The 6,000-nt window shown below is 40.2% G+C and overlaps 1 protein-coding gene across 1 annotated transcript in view; it reads right to left on the bottom strand.

Annotated features, from left to right (window-relative positions):
- Nucleotides 1-5,536: 5,536 nt before the first annotated feature.
- Nucleotides 5,537-6,000, bottom strand: part of DDX1 (DEAD-box helicase 1) — a 41,754-nt gene continuing 41,290 nt past the window's right edge. Inside the window, exon 27 of the mRNA XM_049903484.1 lies at nt 5,537-5,678. The gene's annotated coding sequence lies outside the window, so the exon portion shown is untranslated. The remainder of the gene's footprint in view (nt 5,679-6,000) is intronic.

Here is a 6,000-nt window from a genome sequence, read left to right as displayed (position 1 = left end):
ATGTGTAGAGGACATACAAAGGTTTATGACAGGACCAAGAAAAATCAAGTCAGGCTCAGTCTACAGCAGAAGTTCTCAACCATGGCAGAACATCTGCATCACCTGGGGCACCCAGGTCCCACCCCAGAACAATTAAATCAGAATTTCTGGAGGTAAAGCACAGACACTGGTTTTTCTTTTAAAGCTCCTTAGGTGACCCAGTGTGCAGCCAGCGTTGCAAACCACTAATCTATGAGGAGGGGACTAAGGTGAAAATTTTTGGTAGAAAGGCAGTGGGCCAGCACCAGAAGATAGGTGATCTAGTACAGCAAGCTTCTCTCTCTCTGACTGTCCCTTTACATCATATTGCCTAAGTCTCAGGAGGAAACCCTGGTGGCGTAGTGGTTAAGAGCTATGGCTGCTAACCAAAAGGTCAGCAGTTCAAATCCACCAGGTGGTCTTTGGAACTCTATGGAGCAGTTCTACTCTGTCCTGTAGGGTCGCTATGAGTGGGAATCGACTGGACAGCAACGGGCACGGGTAAGCCTCAGGATAAAGGACTGCAGCGAGAATAAAAGCTATAGTACCTAGTTCTCCCTAAGTGTTTCTCAAACGGTGGTACAAGGACCATCTGCATCACAATCACCTGAAGAACTGGTTAAAATGAAGGTTCCCAGCTGCCACCCTAGGCGGGGCTACCTCTGTAAGTGATTCAGCTTTAACTAGAAGTCAGTCACTATCCTTGGGATCATAGCCAGGCCTGCTTGACTCTTAAAAGAAAAAAAACCACGTCTGTTGCAGTCGAGTCTATTTCGACTCTATAGGACAGAGCAGAACTGCCCCACAGAATTTTCAAGGACTGCCTGGTGGATTCAAACTGCCGACCTTTGGGTTAGAAGCCTTAGCTCTTAACCACTATGCCACCAGGGTTTCCACTTGACTCTAAGTTCTTTCAAATTCCCCTCAACTCTTCTGATCAGTTAAGAGTGTAAACTTTACCAGAAAAACTGGAGTTTTAGATGATTTTTAAATGAAAGGTGATTATTTAAAGCAACAGAACAGACAACAATAGCAAAAATTTCCCTTCTAATCCTCCCTCCAAAGGAATTCTCTATCAACTACTTTTGGAGTAGCAAAATAGTACCCCTCCCTTTCCTTCCTGTTCCACTGCACTTTTTCCCTTCTAACAAATACTCCTTTTCCATCAAATAAAGGTCACTTAAAAAAAAAAAAAAAAACCTCTGGGAGTATTTCTGAAATTGTCAGCATCTATAGGGAAATGATAAAATTATGAGAAGAGAATCTACCCAAGGTAGCCTCATTTTTGTATTTACTTACACATTTTTCTTATTTTATGTATCTCATTCAAACTGCAGTAAAGCACGTAGTTCCCTTTTAAGTCAGGAGAACAAGGTGAGAAATGTGATTAAATGGTTCTATCCATATGAAATTGGCAAGGAATCAATTTTTTTTTTTTAATCTGGGCAGTTCTCAGTCACTGCCATATGCACTTCCACCATAAAAAAGCAAAGAAAAAAGAAAGAAGCCGCAACCTTACCTAAAACAAGTCTGGATCCTCGTTTGTAATAGAGTAGGATGTGGTGGGGGAGGGGTGTGGTGCAGGGAACGTGCGGTACAGACTTTTTGCTAGGCAGCCAGCACTAATTCATACACCATAGGCGGAGACTGTAAGAAAACAAACTACATACTGCAAGTTATACTTGTTAGGTGTTGGTGAGTCAGTTCTGACTCATAGGGACCCTCCGAACAACGGAACGAAACACTGCCCAGCCCTGCACCACCCTGACAATCATTGCTATATTTGAGCCCATTGTTGCAGCCACTGTGCCAGTCCATCTCGTCGAGGGTCTTCCTCTTTTTTGCTGACCCTCTACCTTACCAAGCATATGTCCTTCTCCAGGGAATGGTCCCTCCTGATAACATGTCCAAATTATGTGAGATGAACTCTCGCCATCCTCCCTTCCAAGGAACACTTCCAAGATATACTTGTTTGTTCCTCTGGCAGTCCGTGGTATGTTCAATATTCTTCGCCAGCATCACAATTCAAATTAATCGATTCCTCTTCGGTCTTCCTTGTTCACTGAGCAGCTTTAGCGTGCATATGAGGCAACTAAATGTATCACAGTTTGGGTCCGGTGCATCTTAGTCCTCAAGGTGACATCATTGCTTTCTAACACATATAAAGAGGTCTTTTGCAGTAGATTTGCCCAGTGCAATAATACATCATTTGATGACTTGACTGCTATTTCCATGGGTGTTGATTGTGGATCCAAGTAAAATGAAATCTTTGACAACTTCAATATTTTGTTTATCACGATGTTGCTTATTGGTCCAAAATTGTAAGGATTTGTGTTTTCTTTACGTTGAGGTGTAATCCATACTGAAGGCTGTGGTCTTTGATCTTCATCAGTAAGTGCTTCAAGTCCTCTTCACTTTCAGCAAGCAAGGCTGTGTCATCTGCATACTGTGGGTTGTTAATGAGTCTTCCTCCAATCCTGATGTCCTGTTCTTCTTACAGTCCAGCTTCTCGGATTATTTGCTCAGCATACAGATTGATTAAGCATGGTGAAAGGATACAACCTGACGCACACCTTTCCTGACTTTAAACCAAGCAGTATCCCCTTGTTCTGTCTGAATAACTGCCTCTTGCTCTAAGTACAGGTTCCTCAGGAGCACAATTAAGTGCTCTTGGTCTAAGTACAGGTTCCTCAGGAGCACAACATAATTTGTAATGATCCACACAATCAAATGCCTTTGCATAGTCAATAAAAACACATCTTTTTGCTAATCTCTGCTTTCAGCCAAGATCCACCTGACATGAGCAACGTTACCCCTCGTTCCACGTCCTCTTCTGAATCCAGCCTGAATTTCTGGCAATTCCATGTTGATGTACTGCTGCAACCACTTTTGAATTATCTTCAGCAAAATTTTACTTGTGTGTGATATTAATGATACTGTTTGAGAATTTCCGCATTCTGGCGGATCACGTTTCTTTGGAATGGGCCCAAATAGACTCTCTTCCAGTCAGCTGGCCAGGTAGCTATCTTCCAAATTTCTTGGCATAGATGAGTGAGCACCTTCATTGCTGCATCTGCTTGTGAAACATCTCAATTGGTATTCTGTCAATTCCTGAAGCCTTGTTTTTCACCAAAGCCTTCAGTGCAGTTTGGACTTCTTCCTTCAGTACAATAGGTTCCTGATCATATGCTACCTCCTGAAAAGGCTGAACATCTACCAATTCTTTTTGGTATAATGATTCTGTGTATTCCTTCCACCTTCTTTTGGTGCTTCCTGTGTCCTTCAATATTTTGCCCATAGAATCCTTCAAAATTTGCAGCTCGAGGCTTGAATTTCTTCTTCAGTTCTTTCAGCTTGAGAAATGCTGAGCATGTGCTTCCCTTTTGGTTTTCTAACTCCACGTCTTTGTACATTTCATTATAATACTTTATCTTCTCAAGCCACCCTTTGAGATCTTCCGTTCAGCTCTTTTATTTCATCATTTCATTCACTCGCGTTACCTACCCCACGTTTAAGAGCAAGTTTCAGAACCTCTTCTGACATCCATTTTGGTCTTTTCTTTCTTTCCTGTCTTTTTAACAACCTTTTTTTGCTTTCTTCATGTATGATGTCCTTGATGTAACCTCACAAATTATCTGGTCTTCTATCATTAGCAGTCTGGGCTTCTATCATTAGCAGTCTGGTCTATCATTAGCAGTTTGGTCTTCTATCATTAGTGTTCAATGTGTCAAATCTATTCTGGAGATGGTCTCTAGGTGGGATATACTCAAGGTCATATTTTGACTGTCGTAGACTTGTTTTAATTTTCTTCAGCTTCAACTTGTACTTGTATATGAGCAACTGACGGCCTGTTCCACAGTCAGCATCTGGTCTTCTTCTAACTGCTGATATTGAGCTTTTCCATTGTGTCTTTCCACAGACGTAGTCGATTTGATTCCTGTGTTTTCCATTTGGTGAGATCCACATGCACAGTTGCCATTTATGTTGTTGAAAAAAGGTATTTGCAATGAGTAAGTCGTTGGTCTTGCAAAATTCCATCATGCCATCTCTGGCGTCATTTCTAACACCAAGGCCATATTTTCCAACTACTGATCTTTTTTTGTTTCCTACTTTTGCATTCCAAGTTAAATTTAAGTTTGTAAAGCCATCACACAGAATTCCTATATTATTAGTGTGATATAACCAGTACAACCCTTTCTGAAAACAATCTGGTGATGATGACTCTTAAAAATGTTTGAATTCAGTAACCCCACGTTTAGGAATGTAGTCCAAGAAAACAACCCACAGATGTTCATGGCCGCATTATATGTAACATGGGAAAAATGTCTAGTCTGAATACTATAAAATACAGAATGAGTATCTCCAATCTACTGGACATTTCACTAAATGTTTTACAATATCCTGAATGAAGTGAGTTATTTTCACCATTTTTATGAACAAAGACACTAAAGTTTAAAGATCCTAAGTACCTTGCCTTCTGTTATACTGCTGGAATGGATTAGAGCTGGGATTCAAATCAAGGCCTAACACTCTGAAGTTCGCATCCTTTTCAATTCCCCTCAATGTCCATGAGCAGGAAAAGTTCAATGGTTACATAAACCATAGCATCCTCAATGGATTAGGCAGCCATTAAAGTATTTATAGTAAGAAAAATGCTAGTGTTAAATAAAGATACAAATTTATATATGAAATATGATCTAAGCTATATACCAAAGCATTTATAGGAAAAAAAAAAAAGGAACCAACATGTAAGCAGTGAACTTCTCTGGGAATGTGACTATAAAAAGTAGAGGGGGGGAAATTAATCTGAAGTCTCCAATTTTTTCAAAAGATATATTAAAAATGAAGTACAGAAAAGTTTTGGTGATCTTATAACTAACTATAGGACAACTAGTTAGAATCCTTTACAATCCAGTTCTCTTCAGGCAAACATCCCTAGGCAATGAAAGCATTTGATCCTTTTATTTGGTTTTCTATACTTTCTCAAGTGGGTCTGTGCCATTAAGGGGCTCGAAGTATATGCCACATCAGCAATACAGTGAATACATAAAGCAGTTCATATAAGTTCATTAAAATTTGAAACAACCGAAGGGGGAAAAAAAAAAAACCCAAGCAAAAAACCACTTCAGTCACTGTGAAAGAGTAACTCTTTCATACGAAAACAATCAAAGCTTGAAGGTAGGGGAGGAGCAGTGAGTGAAGATGACATAGGTAATAAGGAGGAATGTGCCATGACTCACAAAGACCTCAGGCCACATCTATTATATGTTGAAGTTGAGGCAAGTCTTGGCGCTTCTGTTTAGAGAAGACCTATAGAGCTACTGACATGGGATCTATGAGTACACTTATAAATTTTTATACTATACAATGGACCAAGCTAAAGCTATGAGTCAGAAATACTAACATTTGATGGTTAATAATTAACATTTTTTGAACTTTCAAGCACCTCTAGCACTCTGTATTAGTTAGGGTAGAGGTTAATCTTCTACAACAAAGAGACCTAAATATACAATGGTTCAGGTAAGATCAAGCCACTGCAACAGGCAGTCCAGACAGAGTAGGCATCTCTCTTTGAAAGGTCACCTGGGTTCCTTCTGCCTTGCTGCTCTGTCATTCCCTAGGTGGAAACTGGATCACTAATACCACATCCAAGTTCTAGCCTGAGGGAAGAGGGAAAGAACAGATGGAAGTATGAGTCCCAGAAAGTGTACGCATCACTTGTACTCATACCGTACTGACTAGAACCTAGTCACTAGCTGAGCAATCTAGTACTAGCTAAAACTCAGAAGGTGCTATGATTAAAAGGGAGAAGGAGGCCAATCGGCACCTCTAATGGCTCAGTGACCACATCTTAAGCAGACTTTGACAAGTCTTCACAACTTTAGCATTAATATAGAGGCCTGAAGGAATCAGCATCTAGAAACACAGACTAAGAGTTAAAGGGAGGATTGATGGAGATATGCGTCAAAAAAAAAGAAAGGA

Source organism: Elephas maximus, chromosome 12 (genome assembly GCF_024166365.1).
Source record: "Elephas maximus indicus isolate mEleMax1 chromosome 12, mEleMax1 primary haplotype, whole genome shotgun sequence".
In the NCBI taxonomy this organism is placed as follows: domain Eukaryota; kingdom Metazoa; phylum Chordata; class Mammalia; order Proboscidea; family Elephantidae; genus Elephas; species Elephas maximus.
This window is presented reverse-complemented; position numbering and strand designations above follow the sequence as displayed.